Source organism: Canis lupus, chromosome 38 (genome assembly GCF_003254725.2).
Source record: "Canis lupus dingo isolate Sandy chromosome 38, ASM325472v2, whole genome shotgun sequence".
Classification (NCBI taxonomy): Eukaryota; Metazoa; Chordata; class Mammalia; order Carnivora; family Canidae; genus Canis; species Canis lupus.
The window spans coordinates 22,547,423-22,572,019 of record NC_064280.1 but is presented as its reverse complement, the minus strand read 5'-3'; the positions used below and the strand labels follow the sequence as shown (position 1 = coordinate 22,572,019).

At 45.6% G+C, this 24,597-nt stretch overlaps 1 protein-coding gene across 7 annotated transcripts in view; it reads right to left on the bottom strand.

The window, feature by feature from the left end:
• Positions 1-11,282, bottom strand: part of DCAF8 (DDB1 and CUL4 associated factor 8) — a 42,077-nt gene extending 30,795 nt beyond the window's left edge. For 2 of the 7 annotated variants that reach the window (XM_049107026.1, XM_025420750.3), the window contains exons 1-2: positions 11,049-11,187; positions 10,442-10,515 (exon numbers count right to left, since the gene is read on the bottom strand). The gene's annotated coding sequence lies outside the window, so the exon portion shown is untranslated. Of the gene's footprint in view, positions 1-7,527; positions 7,790-10,441; positions 10,631-11,048; positions 11,188-11,216 lie in introns of those variants that run through there. The other 5 variants (XM_049107029.1, XM_025420753.3, XM_049107027.1 and 2 more) reach the window with 4 other exon arrangements.
• Between the last annotated feature and the right edge of the window lie 13,315 nt (positions 11,283-24,597).

The following is a 24,597-nucleotide window of genomic DNA, read 5'->3' as shown; positions in this document are numbered from 1 at the left end:
GGACAGGAATTAAAGTATCCAAACTAAAGCAGGCTAGGATGCTTTGACGGTACCCTAGGTCTCAAAGGGTAGGAGCCACTCTAGAATCTCTTTCATTACCAAAGAATATAACCTTATTTTGCGATCAGAAGTTAGGGACCATACCTGACCTAAACATAAATTAATTACCTTCTTCAAAAAAAAAAAAAAAAAAAAAATTACCTTCTTCATTCTTTAATGCACTATATTCCCAACAAATCCACTGCTTTTACCTTGACCAATTTCCATGTAAAATCCAGTCCAGAGCAAACCAATGTGAGCTTGGAAGAGCTGATGAGCTGACTGTCCCAGGTAGCTGGGGGAGTTTAATTAGATTAGCTCAACTGCCTACACTCTAAAAATAACCATAACCCTTGCCAAACTGAAGGTTAAAGAGTAAACTATTGGGGGATGGGGGAAAAAAAGATCCAGGTGTCATTTTAATTTCTACCCAAGAAATTCCAGTGACCTAGATTTCTCTTGTGCTAATAAAAAGACTTTAAATTCTTAACCAAATATATGACAAATTATTAACTAAAAACGAAGCAAAAGGACAATTAATACAGAGTATAAAAATATTTTGTGGAAGAGGTACCAAATATCTCTTGTTTAAAACCCCTGAGGCTGCTTTCTTTTTTTTCCTAATATTGATGAAAGATTTGTGCAAGAGACTACGTGCACCAGAACAGGACATCCAAATGCAAAAAAAAACCCACACACAAAAACACAAAAAACTTAAAAAAATGTAAAAGCACAAACAATATAACTTCCAGAAGAAAACAAAGAAGATAATGTTGGGACAGAAGTTAGGCAAATATTTAAGACAGGACTCAAAAAATAAACAAACTATGAAAGAAAAAAATTAAATAACTGGACATATCAAAATAAAAATTTATGCTTTGAGAGATGCCGCTAAGAAAAGGAAAAGACAAGCTATGGACTGGAAGAAAATACCTGCAATAGATTTCATAGAGGGCAGCAGACAAAAATCTACTTCTCACAGCTAAGTAACAATCAGCTGAAAAGATGCTCAACATTATCAGTCTTTAGGGAAATACAAATTAAAACTACACTACAGGGACGCCTGGGTGGCTCAGTGGTTGAGCGTCTGCCTTTGGCTCAGGGCGTGATGGTCCCGGGATCGAGTCCCACATCAGGCTTCGACGAAGAGCCTGCTACTCCCTCTGCCTGTGTCTCTGCCTCTCTCTCTCTCTCTCTGTGTCTCTCATGAATAAATAAAATCTTTAAAATAATAATAAAATATAATAAAACTATACTACAGCTCTCTATACCTATTAGAATGGCTAAAATTTATTAAAATAATAACATAAGCTTCCTTGATTGAGTGCTAACAAGGAGAGGAACAACTGAAGTCCCACACACTGCTGGGAGAAATGCAAAACGGCAGAGTCACTTTGGAAAGCAGTTCAGCAATTTTTTTATAAAGCCAAACACAAACTTACCATATAGCCCAGGAACCCCACTCGGGTATGTACTCCATCCAGACACCTACAGGTGAATGTTTTTTTAGTGGCTTTATTTAGATCCACCAAAAACTGAGAACAACCAAATGTCCTCCAGCCAGGTCATGGATAACACACAAGTTGTGGTCCATCCGCACACTGGCATACTACTGAGCAATAAAAAGGAATGACTTACTGATACAGCACTGTGGATAGGTGGCAAATATGTCACACTAAGTCAAAGTAGCAAGACTCAAGTAGCTACATAATAGGATTCCATTCATGGGACATGCTAAAAAAAATATAAACTATAAAGACAGCAAAACAGTGGTTGCTGGGGGTGAAGGAAGAACAGGCACAAGAAAACTTCTGGAAGTGATGGAAATGTTCTGTGCCTGGACCAGCGTAGTGTCATGGGACTACATGTTTGTCAGAATCCACCAAACGGGTCACTGAGAAAAGGCATAAATTTTACTGAAACTGAAATTCATACTACATACATGTTTACATGTAAATGATACCTCAAGAAATGTGGCCGATAAAAGGGAGTAAGAGAAGGGAGGTAAGGGGAAGAAAGTCAGGGAAAGTGCTAAGTGACAAAGACCAACAATTAAAGTGAAAAATACTAAATTCTCAGGGCGCCTGGGTGGCCCAGTCAGTTAAGCATCCGACTCTTGGATCTCTGCTCTGATCTTGATCTCAGGGTCATGAGTTCAAGCCCTGTACTGGGCTCCATGCCTAGCATAGAGCCTACTGGAAAAAAAAAAAAAATAGAGGACAAAATTTAAAACACTCAATTCTCAACACTGTGATTATTAATAGAAATTAGCTAAAATGGTCAATATGCCACAGTAAGTGAGAGCAAAACATCAGTCCTTATCTGAAAAAGCCGGTATGGGAGGGGTTTTGCTGTGACCGAAGGCACCTATGATTTATCAGCAACGCCATGAAACACAAGATGAATCCTAAACTTATAAAAAGATTCCAACCTCACTGTCTTGGAGACAGCTAAAAGTATCGGTAGCTTCAAGCAGTTTAAAAGAGTTTCAGTGGTTGTACTGTTGATTTGTACACTTAACACTTATTTTTTTATTTTATCTTTTTAAAGATTTTATTTGTTCATTCATGAGAAACACAGAGAGAGAGGCAGAGACACAGGCAGAGACCCAGGCCGAGGGAGAAGCAGGCTCCCCATAGGAAGCCCAATGTGGGACTCGATCCCAGAACCAGGATCACGCCCTAAGCCAAGGGTAGACAGTCAACTGCTGAACCACCCAGGCGTCCCTACTTAACGCTTTTTAATTTTTATTTTTTAAGGATCCCTGGGTGGCTCAGCAGTTGAGCGCCTGCCTTTGGGCCCAGGGTGTGATCCCAGTTTGGGGATCGAGTCCCACGTCGGGCTCCCTGCATGGAGCCTGCTTCTCCCTCTGCCTGTGTCTCTGCCTCTCTCTGTCTCTCATGAATGAATTAATAAATAAAATCTTTTTAAAAAATTTTTTTTATTTTTTAAATTTCTCTCAAATTCAATTTCATTTTAATTCCTTTGGAGTCTAGGGTCTAAGAAAATGGGTGTGGTAATTCTTGTTCATCTCAGGCCCAATGGGAGCATCAACACCTACAACATTACCATCCCCGATCCCTTTGCTAAGACCCAAGCTCTCCCCACCCTGAGAGTCCCTGTGACTTATATAAGCCCAACAGTCTGGTTTGGCGCGCCTCCCTCTGCAATTCAAGTGCCCAACTACCCTACACCAACACCCATATTTAAGTAGACAAAGTTTTAGAATCTCCTCTGAAACTGAGAAACGGTGGTAGAAAATACTTCAATTATTATTAGAACAGATATCCAAGAGCCACACAGTCTCTGGCTCCTTTAGGGAGGACACATGTCCCAACACACCCATAACAGGACAGCTGTTCAGGGCCAATCTTCATCCACAGGACAAATCTGCCTCTCTGCCCTGGGCTCTGTGGTCCATCTGGAATAGACCAGTCCTACTTTTCCCACCCCAAGTGTGGTTTTCAAGCTGAAATGGCTCATTTTCAATTCATTCTCCTCACCTTATTTCACTACTTCACAATAAACGGTTCTTCTAGCCAACTTTCCTGACTCCCGCCGCCAACCACGCTCCCAACAGTATGGTGTTTATTTATTTATTTATTTTTTTCAGTATGGTGTTTATTAATCAGAGAGCCTTAGGCACTGAAATTCAAAGAATAACCCCAAGGAAACTGAAACTCATACTACATACAACATGTTTACAGGGCGGGTAGGCCTTTAGTTCTGTGCCACTCTCCACTGAGTACTTAGAGGAGGTGAACAGACTGCACTGTCTCCTCTGGTAAACTGGACAGAGGAGCAGAAAGAAACTATAAACGCTTCTGGATCAGGAAAATTAATCTCTATTCATGTTGTGCAGAAGATCTGCCAGCACTCTAGCTGCCCTTGTTAACCCAAATTCTAGGCCTCTGGCACCACCCAGTGGCCCATCCATACACAGACAAGCTAGTAATGCAACAACCTCCAAGGCAACACAGGAGCTACAGATACAGGCAGGGCAGTCCTGATCCATTCTGTAGCCAATCGTCAATTAGGAAAAATGAGTATACAACTATGATATAAATGACATAATAAGCATCAGTGTCATAAAAAAGAAAAAAGATAATCTCAGCTTTGAAGGGAAGACAGGATTTCAGTGGATTAAGCTGAGAACATCAGGCCAAGAATGAGCAAATACATGGAAGATGAAAAACCTGGTATGTTTGGGGCAGGTGGTAGGGTGCAGCTGATTGGTTAAGATGTGCGTGTGTGCTGAGTAATCAGGAGGGTTATTTTGTCAAGGATAAGAAGACAGACTGAAACAGAAAGGGAAGGAGAAACAAGTTCAAAAGCTCCCCTAGTCGTGGAGGTAAAAAGCACCAAGCTGCTGGCAGAAGAAATGAAAAGCAGGGATGTGAGGATGCTGCCGAGGCGGAACCGATAGTACCTGCTTCAACAGCACTTCTTCAGAAGCCCCAAAATCAAAAAGACAAGCTTGACTCTGGGTGCCCAGGGGAAATCAGTGTCATAAATGAGAAGCTGGCATGTGTGGGAGAAGAGATGAATTTGACTTTATGTTTAAAATCCAAGTTGACACATCAGGAAGGTAGTGGAAAACAAATGCAGGTCTGCAATTTGAGAAATTAGGGTCAGAGATGCAGACTTGGGAATTACTGTACAGAGAAGCTTCAAAATCAACCACCTTATAAGTTATACCTCACTGGGAAAAAAAAAAAATCAAAAATTTAAGTACCCAAGAAAGGTGAGAGAGTCCAAGGGAGGAATCTTGGGGAATACCTACCTGTAGGAAAAGAAATAAGAGGGAGACCAAAAAAATGCACAGAAGAACAAAAGGAATAATGAGCATCAAACATCTTGGAAGCCAAGGGACAAAAAGGTTTCAAGAACTGGGGACCGTCCACATTTCAAATGCTTCAGAGAAGTACAGAAAGATGCAGATCGAGGAGAGGCTCTGAGAGTCAGGCAGTGTTCTGTGGGGTTTCCTCCGCTGTGAAGGGAGAACGCTGTTCTCTCTCTCTTCAAGGACCAGGAAAGGATCCAGCTATCTCTTGCAGTCTGGTTATGTCCATTAAAGTTATTTCCTCAAAAAACTCATTAACTTACCAATTTATCACAACCTGAGACCCATGTTTAAACAATTCAGAAATGTTTTTATTCATACTGTCACGTGGATAGACCTTTTATACTTTACATATGCTTTTTTTTTTTTTTTAAAGATTTTATTTATTCATGAGAGACACAGAGAGAGAGAGGCAGAGACACAGGCAGAGGGAGAAGCAGGCTCCATGCAGGGAGCCCAACGCGGGACTCGATCCCGGGTCTCCAGGATCAGGCACTGAGCCGAAGGCAGGCGCTAAACTGCTGGGCCACCGGGGCTGCCCTACATATGCTTTTATAAGAAATACTAAACTCTTCCTTTCAGCGCTTTTGCTTCATCGGTTGGCCACGAAGAGCCCAGGTTTCTGAAGACAGCACACCGTCTAATAACAGACTTAAGTCTGTTTCTCTTTTCATAAAATGGGACAAGTCCATTACCCCGCAGGAGCTGGTTTAGAGAATTAGAGACAAGGATTTTGCAAAGAGCCTGTCTGTACATGGTAAAGATGTTTATTATTTTTCTAGCTTCTCACTTCTGCCCCCCCCCCCCCCCCCCGCCACGGCATTTCCTAGAGAAGCCTGGGCTGCTTCACCACTCAGCAACAATCCTCCAAACACTGTGCACAACCGAGGACACGGTTCCAAGGCTCTGAGATCTGCTTACCTGCTCTCACTGGCCTCTTGAAGAATCAAGGGGCTCTGTCAGTATCTCTTGAGCACATTCATGCTCTACAAACTATGGTAAAGCAACATACTGAGGTGCCCAAAATATAAGCCTCCCTCTCTCTCAGTTGTTCTCCCTCTTGAAGGTTTGCTGGAGAGCCACAATGAGCACTTCAAAGCAGTCCTCACAGATGAGGAGGAAGGAAACAAGGAATTCCTGCAGAGGCTATACTATGCACAAGGAGCTTCATTCCCCCTTTGGATGAATGCCTTCTCTCCCTGTTGGTAATACCACATGTCCCGTGTTTATAGTTTATTGGCTTTAATTCTAACAACAGTATTTCAGAGTATGTTAGGAATGCACTCTAACTCTTAAGTGCTGTCTGCAGCCATACAGCTAAGGAACTTTTTATGACAACATTTAAGCCCATTTACCTAGATTTAAATGATTCTAAGGAAAAGTCATTTCTAATGAAACTCCACTGCATTTCCACAATGAAATGATTTACATTTACATCAGAATCCAGCTCCCGTTACCAGTTTTTACCACTCACACTTCAAATTTTTCTTTAATCACGGGAAAGGACACGGAAGAGTGATACTCCAAAGACACAACTGACAACAAAACAATAAAAACAGAAAAGCTAAAAACATCAAGAAGTGCTCTCCTACCTGCACTAGGTGAGAGGAGAGAGCCTTACGCCAGGGTCCTAAATAAGGTTAGAAACAGGTCAGATCACGTGGCGAGGCTTAAAGTACACCAGACAAACAGCCTCCTGGCTACCCCGAGGTAAAGTCTACAGATTTCCAGATGGCTAATAAGAAAAACCAAGAACAACAACAAAAGGACATGAGAGGCAAGCATGAATGCCTCACGTCAGAACTTCAACAGTACCACCAGAGGACAGGGGCAAATACCTAACCTCTCAGATGTGATACCAACAATGCTTGCAATAACCCAATCCATTAGACACACTACATTTCATTAATAAGATGCCATCTTTGTCATATTAATAACTCCCCAAGCCCTATCTGCAAACTCAGAGCAGACTCAGGTCATTAATTTATCTTTAGCATACACATTCCAGAAGTTGAGGCAGTACTTGAGAAAGTGGGCTTCTGGCCCAGAAAACTGTATCCTATGGAGACAGAGATAAAAGCCTACTGCTGTAAAGGAGTGTGACCGATTCACAAAATTCATTACACACTAACTTTCAAAGACCTTTCAAGGACTTTCTTCACCAAGAAAACAACTGAATCAAGTAAACAAGAATTTCTGACGATCGTAACAATGACAAAGTTTCTCTATCACTTTCACAAAAACATTAGGATGAAAAGTTTTCAGTGTTACCGTAAAGCTAAACTAAAATCACTGGCATCTGGCTCTGACATCAAGATACACGTCACCACCTCCACGTCTGTTGCTGATTCAATTCTTTCAGTTAGTGGCCAGGGTTCCAGACTGGGTGAGGGTAAGGAGATTATCTTGGCTTACTGATAATTTGCTTTTTTTAAAAAAGGAAAAAGCTAATTCAATCTTAAAAACTTCAAGGCCAATGTTATGCAATGAAAAACTCTGTTTGGATAACTGTCTTTTATAATCTAGACCATTCCTAGACATGTTTAGAATAACTTTTCTACGGTAGAAACAATCCAGAAACAAACCTATCTCCTGAAAACAAAGTTTAATTAGTCACTTCACGATTTTAAAAGCCTGCAACTCACCTGCTAGAACAAGGGACTGTGAGCGTGAAAGCCTGAAGGCCTCAGACTTCCACAACAGGGCGCGCTTCTGCAGAACGTCTTCTCCTAGAGTCCTTTTGCTCTTGAAATGTCAGTATTGTTTTAAACTGGCAACAAAAAGGCTGCTTTCTTTTAGCGCTCTCTGAAGACAAGCTTCTGTCTTAGGTTGATCCTAGTCAACACTAAAGATCACAGCACTGGTACTGGGTTCCTACACATTCCACAGACTGCCGTATAAAATGCCCTGTCAGGTTGGTGGTGAGAATAAAGTTCATAAGCAAACCTCGCCTCCCACTTCAGCCCTACTAGGAAATACTTCCTAATAAGACACTTCCTAATACTTCCTAATAAGATGTGACAATTCTTATGCAATGCCCTGAAATACAAAATAACGTTCAGAAAGGTTAAGAATTTTGCAGTTGGGGTCCACAGACCAAGAACACTGGGGTTCACTATACACAAAGATAGCACCCGGAGCTCAGACTGTGAAACGCCTGGGGGAGGAGGGATTCTTACCCGGCACAGAGAGTAATAAGGAACAAAGTTATGCCTCTTTCAACATACGTCCTTCTCTCCTCCCAACTCCACCCCTTACCCAACACAGATCTCCAGATCTCATAAAAACAAATAATAAAAATGCAGTTTCAGCCCACTGCAAAACCCTCCATCCAAAAGTCTACTTTTCAATTGGGAGAATTCAGACCCTGGATGGTGGTAATGGAAGGTGATCAACTCTAACTGGACCACTGGCCTGAATGAATACAGTTGACTTCACTGCAATATTATCAACACTTTTAGTTTAAATGTGCCCTTACCTCCCCCCAAAAGATGTAGAAGAATAGCCAACAGAGAAAGTTAAAAACCTGCATCTATGCCATCGTATTGTTAAGATGGTCCAGCTGGGGAGATGAAATAATACGCTCTGCATTCCTTGCTCCCTAGCCCCAGACTCACTTCCAAGAACAAGGAGACCTTTTCATGATCTAGTTCTCTGATAATCTATTGATGAGGATCACTGCAGTGCCCAACAGCCTGGGAAAAAAAAAAATGTATTCTATTCAAGGCCGAAAGGAAAAGGCCTAACAGGTAGCTGGAGCAGAGACCGTGACCACCACCAAAGCAGCAAGGGAAAGAATTATAATCCTTGTGTCAACGCTCATCAGGTGTGCTAACAGACCAAGAGGAAAGAAGCAATCGACTATGGAGATGTGCTGATGTTTAGTCTAAAAATGCATCTGAAGGGGGATCCCTGGGTGGCTCAGTGGTTTAGCGCCTGCCTTTGGCCCAGAGCACGATCCTGGAGTCCCGGGATTAAGTCCTGTGTTGGGCTCCCTGCATGGAGCCTGCTTCTCCCTCCTCCTGTGTCTCTGCCTCTCTTTCTCTATCACGAATAGATAAAATCTTTAAAAAATAAAAAAAATAAAAATGCATCTGGAGACACACACAGACTAACATCTAGTATTTCCACTGTCCTCTGGTCTTGAACCCCACCACACGGACCTCAATCACGCTCAAAAGATAACTCCAGGGGTGTATCCACAAAGTATAACTCTAAGCTGACCAATTAGAAATGACTTAAAGTGGGGAGGGGGGAAAAAAAAAAGGAAAACATGTTAAAAAGCTGAATCCAAAGAAGTGTAAACTAACACAGACCTTCCTCAAAGCCATGGCAACGACATGTAAGGGAGACAGAGAACACTCTTCTTTAGTGTCTATCATACTTTAGGCATAACCTAAGAGCTTCATGTAAGTTCCCCCATACAATACTAACAATGAGCCCAGGACGTTAGTGGCATTATCCCACGTTTAGGGATATGGAAATTAAGAGTCAGAGAAGTTTAAGTAGCTTGCCCAAGGTCACACGGCCAATAAATCTTAGCACAGTATTTAAACTTGGGTCTGTCCAGGTCCAAAGGCTGTATTATCTCCTTAGAGCTCACGGATACACATACAGACCACCAATAATATAGTCTTACTCCAGTTCGTTTTCTAATCAGGACAACACGTAGAACAAAACAACCCTCACCAAGTACAAACTGTAAAGGAATTAAGAGTCAGCCAGGCCCAACCTCCCAGAGCCACCCAGCTCCTCTGTCACAACCCACAGACTTTAACCACAGCACTACACCTAAGAAAAAAGAAACAACCTAGGAGTGTTAAAAAATCCTGTCTATCAGTATGTTCGGACTCCCTGTTTGGCCCCGGCCCGTGCTGCTGCTGCTGCTGCTGCTGAACGCACAGGATGACCGAGAACTCTTCAGAGCAGCTCCAAAGGAGCGGCTGGTGTTACCATTATATAGATAGATAGATAGATAGATAGATAGATTTTTTTTTTTAACCCTATTTGCTACGGTCTCCTGCCAAGCTGTAACTCCGCGGGGTGGACTGAACTCGGGCACCAGCTGACGGCAGCGTCCCTGCCCGGCTTTAGTGACAAGCAGCTCGAGATTCTCCTCTAAATAGAAATAACTAGCGCGGCCCAGGGCCCTGAGGAGGGAGGACACCCGGTTCGACGAGAGGCCGCGGCCGCAGGAACTCCGGCAAAGTTAATTCCCAGCCTCTAACAGTGCAGGAAACACGATCCACACGGAGGCGACGCACGAGGCAGAGGCATAAAGGAAGAGGGAGGGAGGGAGTGGGAGACGGGGGGGGCGCATTCGCTTCCAGGCTTAGCCGGAGTCGCTGGAAGATACGCAGCAACAGTTGCGGGACGGGGAGTCGGGGCGCCCGCGGGCCCGTGCAACTGGCCAGAGTGACTCCCGGGGAGCTGGGGCGGGAGCTGGGGCCCGCGCTGCGACCCGGCCCGCCCCAGACCCCGGCCCCGGGGCCCGGCGTCCGGACACCGGGGTGGGGCCCGCCGTGGCCCGGGGATGCGCATGCTTCAGCTCCTACTCACCTCCTCCTCCTCCTATCCCTGCGGGCGGGCCAGGCTGGGTCCTGAGATAACGCGTCTGTCGGGTCACTGGAGGGCTGAGAAAAGTCAAAAGTTTACACGGCGGAGGCCTGCGTCCGGGAGGAACCTGGGCCGGGGCCCCGCGGCCGCGCGGAGATAAAGCGCGCGCAGGGCGGGGGGCGACGCGCACGAGCCGCCGGGGGGACCGGGGCACGCGCGGCCGGGGAGCCCCGGGGGCGCGGGGGCGCGCGGGGTCACGCCGGGCCGGCCCTCCGAGGGGACGCGCGCGGCCTCGCGGGCCAGGGCTGGGCCCGGCGCGGTGGGGGAGGGGCGCGGCGGCCCCGGCTCGGACCCGCAGGGCGCCCCGGTCGCACGCGCACGCCGGCGGCCACCCCGGGCTCGCACGCCCCCCCGCGCGGACGCCGCGCCGGCCTCGGGGGCAGCCCCGCGCCGAGCCGGGCAAGCGCGGCCGGGCCTCCCCGCGGGGCTGGCGCCGGGGCCTCGCCTGAGCCGCGGGGCCGGGGCCGGGGCCGGGGCCGGGGCCCGACCTACGCCGACGCGGGGCGCGCCGGGGGCTCGGGGTCGGGCCAAGCCGGAACGAGACACGGACCGGGTCGGTCGGGGGGGGGGTGTCCGCGGGGCGGTTACAAGCACGGGAGCCGGCGGGGCTCGGCGGCCCGCTCCCCGCCTCGGGTCATCCTTCCGCCAGCGGCTGCTCCGACGGTCCCAGGCCCGGCCGCCCCGTCCGCTGCCGCCGCCAGCGCCGCCGCCATCTTACACTGGCCAGCGGCCGCCGCCGCCGCCGCCGCCGCCGCCGCCTCCGCTCTGGGCGCCTGCGCCTGCGCCGCCGCGCTTTCCGGCCGCGTTTGCGACGAGGGCGGGGGGGCTGGGGAAGAGCGGTCGCGCGAGCTCGCGGCTCCCAGGACGCCGAGGGGCGGGGCGGGGCGGGGCCCAGCGGCGCGTGCGCACAACGGGAGGCGAGCCTGAGCCTGAGCCTGAGCCTGAGCCTGGCCCCGGCCCCAAGGCGCCGCCGGAACCCGCGCGGGTCGGGGCTGCCCCGGGTCGCGGCGCGGCGGAGGTGGGGGCGGGGGCGGCGGGCGGCGGGCGGCTCCGGGGCAGCCTCCGCGTCCGCCCTGCCTTCCAGCACGGGGAACGGGCGCCGCCGCCGAGTCTCCTCCGCAGACCCCGCTTCCTTCGAGGACCTTGTTTTCTTCGGTGGTTTCTTCTTTTTTTTTTTTTTAATTTTTATTTATTTATGATAGTCACAGAGAGAGAGAGAGAGAGGCAGAGACAGAGGCAGAGGGAGAAGCAGGCTCCATGCACCGGGAGCCCGACGTGGGATTCGATCCCGGGTCTCCAGGATCTCGCCCTGGGCCAAAGGCAGGCGCCAAACCGCTGCGCCACCCAGGGATCCCTCTTCGGTGGTTTCTACGCCCTCGAGGCCGCTCCCTCCCCGCCCCCGAGTTTCCATTTACCCGTTTTCAAATTAAAAGAAGGATTTCGGAAGCTTAAGGTGCAGGCGAGCTATTCCTGAGGCTGTTGCTCCAGGCCCTGCAGGTGGGGAGGTGGGGGTCGTGCCCGGGCCCTGCAGAACGGGTCTGGTGACGTGCTCTGCTCCCCTCCTACACCTGAAGGAATCTTGCAGAGGTCGCCTGGAAAGGTGCCTTCAGGGCACAGGGATTTTTGACCAGAGGGCCAGGTGCTAGCCTCTGACCCCTTTCACCTCTCATATGGCTACTTCCCTATTCTAAGTCATTATATATTAGACTATTGCAAAGGACACCTCGCTGGTTTGTCTACTTCCACTATTAACCTGCCAGTTAAAACAGATGGCAGGCAGAGTAACCTTTTAAAATATGTCAGGTCATATTACCCCACTCCCCATATTATTGCCTCAAAAGCTTCCTCATCACTCAATTGGAAAAAGAAAAAAAGGTGATGACAATGGCTTGCTTCCAAAGAGGGCCTTACCTGATTTGGCACCTATTTCTCTGATTTCATCTCCTTCCATACAGCTTGCCTCTGCTCTAGCCTTATTGGCCTTCTCCACTCTTTTTTTTTGTTTTTTTATTTTTTTTTTTTTTATTTATGATAGGCACGCAGTGAGAGAGAGAGAGGCAGAGACACAGGCAGAGGGAGAGGCAGGCTCCATGCACCGGGAGCCCGACGCAGGATTCGATCCCGGGTCTCCAGGATCGCGCCCTGGGCCAAAGGCAGGCGCCAAACCGCTGCGCCACCCAGGGATCCCCCTTCTCCACTCTTAACTCCAGCCAAGGCACGATCCATCTCTGGAGCTTCCACATGTGTTCCCTCTTCTTGGGATATTCATCTACCCAATCTTTTTGTTTTGTTTTGTTTAGATTTTTTTTAATTTTTATTTATTTATGATAGTCACAGAGAGAGAGAGAGAGAGGCAGAGACATAGGCAGAGGGAGAAGCAGGCTCCATGCACCGGGAGCCCGATGTGGGATTCGATCCCTAGTCTCCAGAATCGTGCCCTGGGCCAAAGGCAGGCGCTAAACCGCTGCGCCACCCAGGGATCCCATCTTTTTGTTTTTTAAAGATTTTAATCATCCACTCATGAAACAGAGAGAAAGAGGGGGGCAGAGACACAGGCAGAGGGAGAAGCAGGCTCCATGCAGGGAGCCCAACATGGGACTCGATCCCAGGTCTCCAGGATCATGCCCCAGAGCTGAAGGCAGGCACCAAACCGCTGAACCACCCGGGCGGCCCTCACCTACACAATCTTTACTAGACTTGCTCTCTCCACTCAGTCATATCTCTACTGAAATCCTACTTCTGAGAGGCAGCTCTTGACTCTTCCAACCATCATCCTCTGTCCTCTCACTCTGCATTGTTTTTTCTAACTTTTTTTTTTTTACCTGTTAACATTTGACATATAATTATGTGTCTGTAACCTAAGTATACCACTAAAATATAAGCTCTGTAACGGCAGGGACTAGGCTTCTCATCTTTGTAATTCCAGTATCTAGAAGAGGACCAAAGTGCAAAGTAGCTGTCTGATGCCTTACCATTCTATCCATTCTTCCATTCACCCCATCAACAGCTGTTGAATTCCTATAGTGTGTAAGGCCCTGTTCTAGGTACTGGGGCTGAAGCAGTGAATAAAACCAACCAAGACTCTTGGAGTCACAGCTTATTTCTCAGTACAGGGGTTGGGAGTGTAAGGGGAAGACAGGGTCACACTGACAATAATGATGATATGAAGACCAGTGGAAAATAAAGCAGGATTGAGTAGGTGTGCTCTTTTACAGAGGGGGCTCAGGGAAGGCCCTGCTGAGGTGATATTTGAATAAAGATTTGAAGTGAGAGGGGAGCCCAGGTGGCTCAGCAGTTTAGTGCCGCCTGCAGCCCAGGGCACGATCCTGGAGACCCAGGATCGAGTCCCATGTCAGGCTCCCTGCTTCTCCCTCTGCCTGTGTCTCTGCCTCTCTGTGTGTGTCTCTATGAATAAGTAAATAAAATCTTTAAAAAAAAAAAAAGATTTGAAGTGAGAGAGGGAATCATATACACAGGAAGAATTCCAGGCAGGGGAAACAGTACGGTAAAAAAGACCTGAAGCCTGAGTGTGCTTGGTGTATCCAAAGAGCAGCAGGGAAGCCAGTGTGGCAAAAGGGCAGATAGGAAATTAGTTTGGAGAAGTACGACGGGAGCCAAATCACTCCCAGATTTATAGACCAAGGAGAGGACTTTGGATTGTATCTCGAGACAAAGTGCTAGAAAGCCATGGAGGGTTCTGAGTAAGTGACGTGATCTGATTTATAAATGAAAAGATTTACTCCGGTTGATTCTTTGCAAACTGCCTGCAGGGAGGCATAATAGAGGCTGAAAGACCAGTTAGGAAGGAAGCTATTGCAAAAGATCTGCAAGGCTAGTGTTGCAGTGGACATGGTAGGAGGTGGCTGGATTCAGGACATACTTTGAAGGTGGCAGAGGTGATTTGTTAATAGATTCAATATAGAGTGCAAGATAAAGAGTCAAGCTATTTTAGGTTTTTTGACTTGAGCGACAGGATAAATAGTAATGCCATTTACTGAGCTAGAACTCCTGGCAGGAGGGGGGAGAAGCAGGGGGAGGGTTTTTTTTGGAAAAATGTCCAGTTCTATTTTAGACATGTTAAACGGGAGGTGCCTATTAGATTTCCAAATGGAGCTACTGAGTAAACAATTGAAATATGAATCTGAGGCTCACAGGAGAAGACAATTGGTGGTATAAACTGGGGAGTCATTAGGTATAATAAACAGCATATATAACCATGAAGCGCAGAGTGCTTAATGTGGAAGAAAAGAAAAGCAGTCTATTTATAGGCTGAACCCTCTAATCCCAAGGCGCTCCAACTAGTAAAGGTCAGGGGGAAAAAAATCCAGGAAAATTCATTTAAAATGAGCAACCAGGAAATATAATTTAAAACCCAGGAGAGCAAGGGGTCTTATAAAACAAATTTCTTAAATGTTTCAAGAAGGGCCTGTCAACTGTCATTCCTGTTTTAACAGTGTGAGGTTAAGAGGACTAAAAGTCGACTACCGGATTTGGAAACATGGAGGTTAAGACCTCAACAAAAGTGATTTGGAAATAAACTCCCACTCTGATCTGGTTACTGTGCTTTGATGGACACCATTGCTCTAACCACCAAATCTTTCTTATTTTGAGCTTTCCTACTGCATTTGAGGTTGTTGATGATCATTACCCCTTCTAAATATTGTCTCATGGATTTTTAGAACACTGTATTTCATAGTTCTATTTATATCTCTTGACCATGTGTTTCAGGAGCTACTCTTCCTCTTCATTTTACGTGTTCCTCCAGAGTGATCTTAACCATCCTTAAGGCTTAAACTACCACCCATATCCCAAAACCTTTATTGCCAATCAGGCTTCTCCTTCAAGCTTTAGACTTACGTTTGCTGATAGCCAATGGCAATTTTTTAAGAACTCCTTTATTGAAATGAAATTCACAGCATCCAAAAGTGTACAATTGGATGGCTTTCAGTACATTCACAGATATGTGCAACCATCACCAGTCAATGTTTAACTATTTTCATTACTTCAAAAAGAAACCCGGGACCCTGTGCTATCACCCATCTTCTCATCTCCCTCCAGCCCTAAGAAACCATGAACTACTTTGTATCTATGATTTCCCTATTCTGGACTTCCCTATGAATGAAATCATACATTTGCATGTGTGTGTGTGTGTGTGTGTGTGTGATTGGTTCCTTTCACTTAGCGTGTCTTCAGGTCCACTCGTGTTGTATTGTGTATCAGTATTCCATTCCTTTTTATAACCAAATATTGTTCCATTGTATGAATATGCCACATCTTGTGTGTCCCTTTATCGCTGGACACTTTGGTTGCTCCTTACAGCTATTATGAATAGTGCTCCTATGAAAATTCATATACTTCACATGTGGACACATACTTCATTTCTCAGATCTTGATCTAGGAGTGGAATTTCTGGGTCACATGGCTAACTCTATGCCTAATCGTTTGTGAAACTGACTGTTGTTCAAAGCAGTTCACCATTTCACATTCACACCTGCAGGTTTCAATTTTTCCCCATCCTGGCCAATATTTGATTATCTGACTTTTTATTTCCTAGTGGATGTGAAGTGGTATCTCACTGTGATCTCTGTTTGCACTTCCCTGATGACTAACGGTGTCGAGGATCTTTTCACGTTTATTGGACATTTTTGTCTTCTTTGGAGAAATGTCTATTCAGATCCTTTGCCCAATTTTAAATTTTCTCTTAACTGAGTTGTAAGAATATATATTCTAGAAACAAATCCCTTACCAGGTATGATTTACAAATCCTTTCTCACATTCTGTGGGTTGTCTTTTCATTTCTGATGGCATCTTTTGAAGCGCAAAGCTTTCTAGTTTTGTTTTGTTTTTTAATTTTTTTTTCTTTGATTTTTTTATTTATTTATGATAGGCACACAGTGAGAGAGAGAGAGGCAGAGACACAGGCAGAGGGAGAAGCAGGCTCCATGCACCGGGAGCCCGACGTGGGATTCGATCCCGGGTCTCCAGGATCGCGCCCTGGGCCAAAGGCAGGCGCCAAACCGCTGCGCCACCCAGGGATCCCCAAGCTTTCTAGTTTTGATGAAGCCCAATGTATCTTTTTTTTTTTCTTTTGTTGCTCATGGTTTTGGTGTCATATCTAAGAACCCCTACATAAACCCAAAGTTATGACAGTTTTACCCCTGTTTTCTTCTAAGAGCTTTATGGTTTTATTACTCTTAGGTCTTTGACCTATTTTGAGCTAATTTCTAAGTATAATGTGGGGTAAGGATTGAGCTTATTCTTTTGGATGTGGTTATCCAGTTGTCCCAGCACCATTGTCTTTCCCCACTGGATGGTTTTGGCACCCTTGTCAAAAATCAGTTGACCGTAGATAGGAGTTTATTTCTGGACTCCTAAGTCTATTCCGTTGGTATCTGTGTCTATCCTTGTGCCAATACCACACTGTGTTGATTACCACTGTTTTGCAGAAAGTTTTGAAATTAGGAAGTGTGGGTCCTCCTTTTTCAGGACTCTTCTTATTCTGAGTCCACTGCAATTTCTTGCGAATTCTAGAATTACCTAGTCAATTTCCGTAAAGAAGTCAGCTGGGATTCTGATGGGAACAGCACGGAGTCTTGAGATCATTTGGAAGTCCTGCCATCTTAAAGATGTTAAGTGTTCTGCTCCAACAACACAAGATGCTTTTCCACTTATTTAGATCTCCCTTCTTGACAAACAGTGTATGTTCTCATTCATTTGGGGAATATAAATAATAGTGAAAGGGAATATAAGGGAAGGGAGAAGAAATGTGTGGGAAATATCAGAAAGGGAGACAGAACATAAAGACTAACTCTGGGAAACGAACTAGGGGTGGTGGAAGGGGAAGAGGGCGGGGGGGGTGGTGGGGGTGAGTGGGTGACGGGCACTGAGGGGGACACTTGACGGGATGAGCACTGGGTGTTATTCTGTATGTTGGTAAATTGAACACCAATAAAAACTATTTTATTAAAAAAAAAAGATCTCCCTTCTTTATTTTTTTAAAGATTTTATTTATTTATTTATTTATTTATTTATTTATTTATTTATTTATTTGAGACACAGAGAGGGAGGCAGAGACACAGGCAGAGGGGGAAGCAGGCTCCCTGCAAGGAACCCCATGTGGGACTCGATCCCGGGACTCCAGGAGCACACCCTGAGCCAGACAGATGTTCAACCGCTGAGCCACCCAGGTGTCCCTAGATCTCCCTTCTTTAAACAAGGTTTTGTAGTTTTCACAGTATAGTTTTGCACTTCCTTTTGTTAAACTTACTCCTAAGTACTCTTTTTTCCCCCCAAGAAGTCTTTTTATGTTATTTTTTAAAAAGATTTTATTTATTTATTCATGATAGACAGAGAGAGACAGAAAGTGGCAGAGACACAGGCAGAGGGAGAAGCAGGCTCCATGCAGGGAGCCCGACACAGGACTCAATCCCGGGACTCCAGGATCGCGCCCTGGGCCAAAGGCAGGCGCCAAACCGCTGAGCCACCCAGGGATCCCCTATGTTATTTTCTTTTAAGATTTTATTTATCTATTAATGGGAGACACACAGAGAGACGCAGAGACATAGAGGGAGAAGCAGGCTCCCCGTGGGGAGCCTGATGCGGGACTTGATCCCAGGACCATGACCTGAGCCAAAGGCAGATGCTCAACCACTGAGCCACGCAGGTGCCCATCTTTTTATGTTATTGTGAACAGGACTGTTTTAATTTCATTTTTGTGCATTGCAACCATATAAAATACAGTGGATTTTTGTAAATTGATCGCATGTCCTTAGAATTTCCTATACAAGATCATACCGTCTGCAAATACTGTTTTATTTTTTCCTTTCCAATCTCAGTGCCTTTCATTTCTCTTTCTTGACTTTCCTGGCCAGAACCTCCAGCACAATGTTGACTAATAGTGATAGCTGATATCCTTGTGTTGTTCCTATCTTAGGGGAAAAGTATCCAGGCTTTCACCATTAAGTATAGTGTCAGCTGTAGGTTTTTCATAGCTGTACTTTATCAGGTTGAGGATGTTCCCTTTTCTTCCAGCCACTGGTACTTTTAACATTCTCAAAGTGAACTCACCTTTGCTCCACCTCTGCCAAACTCAAACTGCTCCTATTCTTATCTCTTAATTGATACCACTGTTCATAGGCTGGATTCCCTAAAAGCAGAACTCAAAAAAGGGATTCTGTGCAAATGGTTTGTTGAGGGAGTGCTCTCAAGTAAAACCTGTAATGCAGCGAGGGAAGCAAGACAGGACAGGGAGGAAAGGTAGGTAGAGATGTGTTCCTGTTTACCCTCCACTGGGAACTCTTGGCACATAAATGGCACATTTGCCCCACCGTGGGGAAAGAGGGAAGGATCATTTGCTGACAACCTAGTATCGTTTGCTGATAACACAATTACGACCACATGTCATCACTGATAATACAATCTCCATCAGAATCCCAGCTGCCTTCTTTGCAGAACCTGGTGTCGTATCTTTGGCTGTGAGGCTGTCCTCAGGAGGGAATAACCTTCTAGGAATTTTCAGAAGTGGCTCCATTGGCACAGAGAGCAATTCTCACAAGGATGCAACTGTGAACTATTAGCAGCCAAGACTTAACACTTCCTGGTCAAGAGAATCTGGTACCAACAATGTTTACAACAGTCCACTTCTAGCACTGCTCAGATCCACGTGCTTTGTGGAACAAAGAGCACAAGTTCATTTTATCCAGGCAGTTTCTCCAGCATCTGGTTAATCACAATTTCTGGGGACACTTGCAAGAGGGGTCCCTAAGCTGTAAATGATATTGTCTCTCTTCTCTAGCATCCATTCTAGACTCACCTCCCTGCTGACGAGCGCTTCTGGTAGTCTAGATGACTTACCCAGTAGAGTAACCCAGACCCTCATCCCTAGAGATCAGGCCCTTATCAGGCTGTAATTGTTTACTTATTTGTAGTTAGAGTATAGGAGGACCAAGGGATATCCCAAGGATATGTGCATCACATACTTTGCTGTGTCCACGTTAGCAGCCGTCCTACCTCCTCATACAGTCCGTTATCCCAGGTGGTGTGGTAACTTCTTTGCTTGATCGTCTGCTGGCATTAGGAGCTCACAGGGACCAGAAGGCAGCATATCTTTAAGTTTATTGAGATTCTTATGTTGTCTGGTAGAGGGATATCCCGTGCCACCCCACCCCACCGCACTGCCAAAACCAGCACCTCCAGACTGAATTTAAAGTTGCAGGGTTGGAAGTACAAATTCCTCAAGTAGATCCCTGGGAGTGATGTTGAATGGGGCCACTTCTATTTCCACCCCTTGGCCACAGAGCCCTTGGACTCTACCGGAGGGCTGAGGATACAGCACCTTATTTATGGCCATGTAGGTCTATATTGTAAAGGACAGCACCTCACTCTTGCTGGCACCACCAATGCACCTTCAAAAGGCCATCCCAATGCTCTACCAGGTAGGAAGCCTCTGGATGGAACAGTATTTGGTAGAACAGCAGACCCCACTGTCCTGTCCCTACTGCTGCACCTGCTTTGTCATTAAATGGGCCCCTTGTTCCAAGGCATTGTTATGTAGGATCCCATACCAGCAGATCAAAGGTCTCTGAGTCCTTGGATGGTAGTACTAGCCACGGCACTTTTCGGCAGGATAAGCAAAGGAAAATACGCAAGCGGAGTAAGTTGTTGACTTTGCCAGCATGGAACTGTTGCCACCAGGTGGCTGCTTGTTCTCCTTGGGCAGTGGTACTGAGCTAGGGGCACTGTTCTTTGTAGATGACAGATATTGAGAAATAGCTATGTCAGCCTTGGGTAAGAGAAGAGTCCAATGCTAATAGGTGGATAAATAGCTCCATCTCTGCCAATAAAGTGATTTGAATCATGAGCACACTGTGCAAGAACCAAGAACTGGGCTAGGTGAGGCTCCTGACTAAATTATCCTGTCTCTCTGGTTATTAGTTAACACTTTTCTGGTGAATACTGTGACAAGTCCCACTCTCACAGCCTCACCGAGAGGCTCTTCACCAGACCTTCTTGCACATTTTCTTATCTTGTACCTTCTGGGCCCTTGACCAACCAGCCCACCAACTGATTCATGTATACCCTTGCCTTAGGCCACTTGTCTCTTTCCAAAGTGGATGATCAGCTACATTGCCTAAAGACCTGCGGGTTGGGGCGCCTGGGTGACTCCGTTAAGCATCTGCCTTTAGCTTGGGTCATGATCCCAGGGTCCTGGGATTGAGCCCCAAGTTGGGCTCCCTGCTCAGCAGGGAACCTGCTTCTCCCTCTGCCCCTCCCCCTGCTCGGGCTCTCTCTCAAAAATAAGTTAATTTAATTAAAAAAAAAAAAAAAACAAACAAACATAAAAAGACCTACTGGTTGAGAATTTCTCCTCACTGACTTTCAAGACCACTCCAGATGGGGCTGTTGAGAAGCAGTAGTCCTTATTTGGATTGCCCTTACATATCAAACCAACTCACCCACAAACCAGACCTAGATTTTTTTCCTCCTCTGTCAAATGGTTGTAGGAATTCTTTTTTTTTTTTTTTTTTTTTTTTTGTAGGAATTCTTATAATGCCACAGGCAGGAGCTGGGACAAAGCTATCAGTGCAACAGATGTAGGTAATATGGAGGTCTGGGGACCCTTGTTCACCAAGGATAAACTTACTTGTGCCCACCAAGTGTGTTTGGGCTTCTTCTCAAATGTACCACTTCCACTGTAAGATGGATTGCTATTGTACCCAATCTTATGACTTGACCGGTCTCACAATAGCCAACTGGTTATATGGCCAACTAATCAAAGTCACTTGACATTTTGTGGTTAGGTACTGACTGAGTCTCTATCAGGGCCTAATCATATGCCAGGAGATGCTTTTCAAATGATGAAACTTTCTTTACTGCAGACAGCATAACCTTATTCCAGGACCCTAGAGATCTATGCTGGAACTCTCCTACTGTGGATTGCCATAGAATCCACACACCTTCTTTCCCTACCACAGATAACTCAGTACCATAGAACTTTCCAAGCTATTTGGCCCATGCAGCAGGGCTGCCTGTATCTTAGCCTGGATCTGCTGCAAAGGCTGATCTTGTAGTCCACATTCCCAAGTACAGAATATGGTGCCTCCGAAGAGGCCTACCAAGACACTGTGCTTTTTTCTTGCAGTAAAGCACATAACATGCAATAACTTAATCTTTACAGAGAATGTCCCAGAATACTCCAGATCACTGGACTCCTAAAAACTTAACCAATGTGCAGGACCCTGTAGTTTCACAGGATTTATCTTCTACCCTCTGGAGTCTATGTGTCACATCAAGGAATCCAGAACACTTGACACTGCTTGTTCATCAGGTCTGATTAGCATATCCTTAATTCCTGAGTGGCGTAAGCTTAATAAAGCATACAAATGTGATATTCTGTAGAATGTCCAGCTCCCTTCGGACTACACTGTGTCAAAGGGGGAGAATGGACAGAGCTCTAGTCAGGATTGTGAGTATACACTGGTGCCCACCACTTGCGAATGCAAACTGCTTCTGATACTCTTTAATGGGTACTGAAAAACACATTTACTGGAACACAGAGTCAGCAAACTTTCTGTAAAGGGTCAGACAGTACACATTAACTAACAACCGTATACCTGTGACAAAAGCTGTAGTACTTTCTCTAGTAGAGAAAACACACCCAACACAATATTGCAATTGGGACAACTACCTACTGTAGTTTGCTGTAGTCCACGGCAATCCAGTAGTTACAAGAGCCAGACAGGTCAAACTAAAGGAGGCAAAGATGGAAACCCACATCCCTGCATCCTTCTACCTTTTTAAGTATTGAACTAATCACTGCCATTTTCCCCAGAATGCAATATTATTTTTTATTTTCTATCTTGCCAGAGTGAGGGTACAGTTTCAGGGACTTCTATTGGGACTTTCTACCAACTGCCAAATATGTCCATTCTGATTATACATTTGGAAACTGAAAAGATGATCATAAAGTGGTTTTTTGGACCCACTGTGAGACTGACTTGGGCAAGCACTCCATTCTGATCCCATATTTCCCTGCTGCAATAGGGATAGGGTGTAAGGAGGGAAGAGCTGTGGTGGTGCTAATTTAGGTCCCTGGGTATCAGAGTTAAATCCCAGTTTTCTAACTTAAAAAATCTAGTAATCTTCCCCAATGGTTAATTAAGTATATGGTTCTTTCAGACGATAGGTTGAGTCTGAAAACTATCCTGGGCATAGGAAACAGGCAAAGAATTTTGATTTTTTGTTGGAGTTACTGATCTCCTTCTGTTCAATCATTCTTCATCTCTCTTAATTAACTATAAATCAATACATTCCTTGGCTGTCCATTTATCTGGTCCCTACAACCACCCACGTTCCATTAGCCATCTCCACTTTGAACACATTGCCCTTTTGGGAATCCACCCACCCTGCATCTGAGAGTTAAGTGTTGCCACTTGGCCTCTGCTATGCCAGGATCCTATCATCCTCACTGTTCTAAAGGAAACCAGTTTTTAAACATCCCCTTCCATCAGCCTCCACCCACAGAGCCACTTCTAAACTTCTCAAAGATGCTGGTGACCCATTCATTAGTGCCTTTCCTTAAAAAAAAAAAAAAAAAAAAATTGTCCCTAGGCCTTCCTGTGGAACATGGTCAGTGGTGGGTTTTCCAGTGTAATATACATTCATTCTTGCATGCCCACTTCCTCTAAACCTTTTGATGATTTCTTATATGGTGTATCATCTAAGCTTCATTTACTGCAAGCTATCATTGTTTCCAAGTTCCCCAAAGCCATCTCAACAGCTTATTTATAAGCACTTCTTGGGGCCCTTGCTAAAATATCATTATCACAAATTCTATATGAATTCAATTCTTAATTCATTAAACCATCCAAACAACTACAAATTTATTATCTAACATACAGAATTTCGGAACAAAAAGGCACCTCCTTTAAAGTTTGCGAGTGGCATAAAAACTCCATATACAGCTTAAACCTAAACTCTGTGATGGCTATTTTTAAGCAAGAGAAAAGGCTAGAAAAATACTATAAATATCTTTACAGTGAAATACCTTGCCAAAGAAAAAAGTTCACTAGGAGCAATCCTCAAGTGAGAGAGAACAGGTACAGAAATGTATCAGTGCAGCTGATGGAGCTATGGAAACGGGGGGCGGGGGGTGGGGCAGAGCAGTGCTACTCAAGATGGTTCAAGACTTGTACTGGTCCATGAACACTTTTTTTAACAGTCTATGACATGATGAGTTAGAAACTGAGTGTTTAGAAACCTTTGAGCATTGTGACCCTGCTGTAATATCCAGATGCCTAATCACTGGATTTCTCCTGAAAAGGGTGCGGTCAATTCAGGTGTGGCCAAGTCTGCGTAGTGGGCTGTGTACCGTGTGAACTGCACACTTGTCACAGGCAACAGGAACACATCTTAGGGTACAAAGGACTGGATATTTATAAAGCAAAAAGCCTGGTCCTTTACCACAGACAGTTTGAGAAGGACTGCTCTGTCCTTTCATGAGTCCCAGAATCACTCAAATAGTAACTTTTGGAACAGAGTGTAAGTGGAGGTCAATTTGCTTATGTTCAATGAAATGAAAACAAATGGCTTGGTAACTAAAGTAAACTGGACTAGGGCATCTGTTAGATTCCTGGAGGAAGCCCTGACTAGGCCAGCAGGAGTGACAATTGGTAAAAGAAAACTGCCAGTATGGTAGGCACTTGGTTCAAGGGACAGGGTTTGTTCTTCCCCTTTCCTCTCTATCCTCGTCCACCTTTTGGCTAGAGCTAGGAGAGAATTTTGGCCATTGAGGCCCTGTGCCCACCATCGCAAGTCCACCTACACTGCTCCCACCTCCTCCAGAGTAGAGGAGTCTCAGCCTGGGACCAGGACTCTTCCCTACTCTGATAAGGTACAGTAGCAGGGGCAGCCTGGGTGGCTTAGCAGTTTAGCGCCGCCTTTAGCCTAGGGAGTGATCCTGGAGACTCAGGATTGAGTCCCGCGTCGGGCTTCCTGTGTGGAGCCTGCTTCTCCCTCTGCCTGTGTCTCTGCGCCTCCCTCTCTCTCTCTCATGAATAAAAAAAAAAAAAAAAAAATCTTAAAAAAAAAAAAAAAAAAAA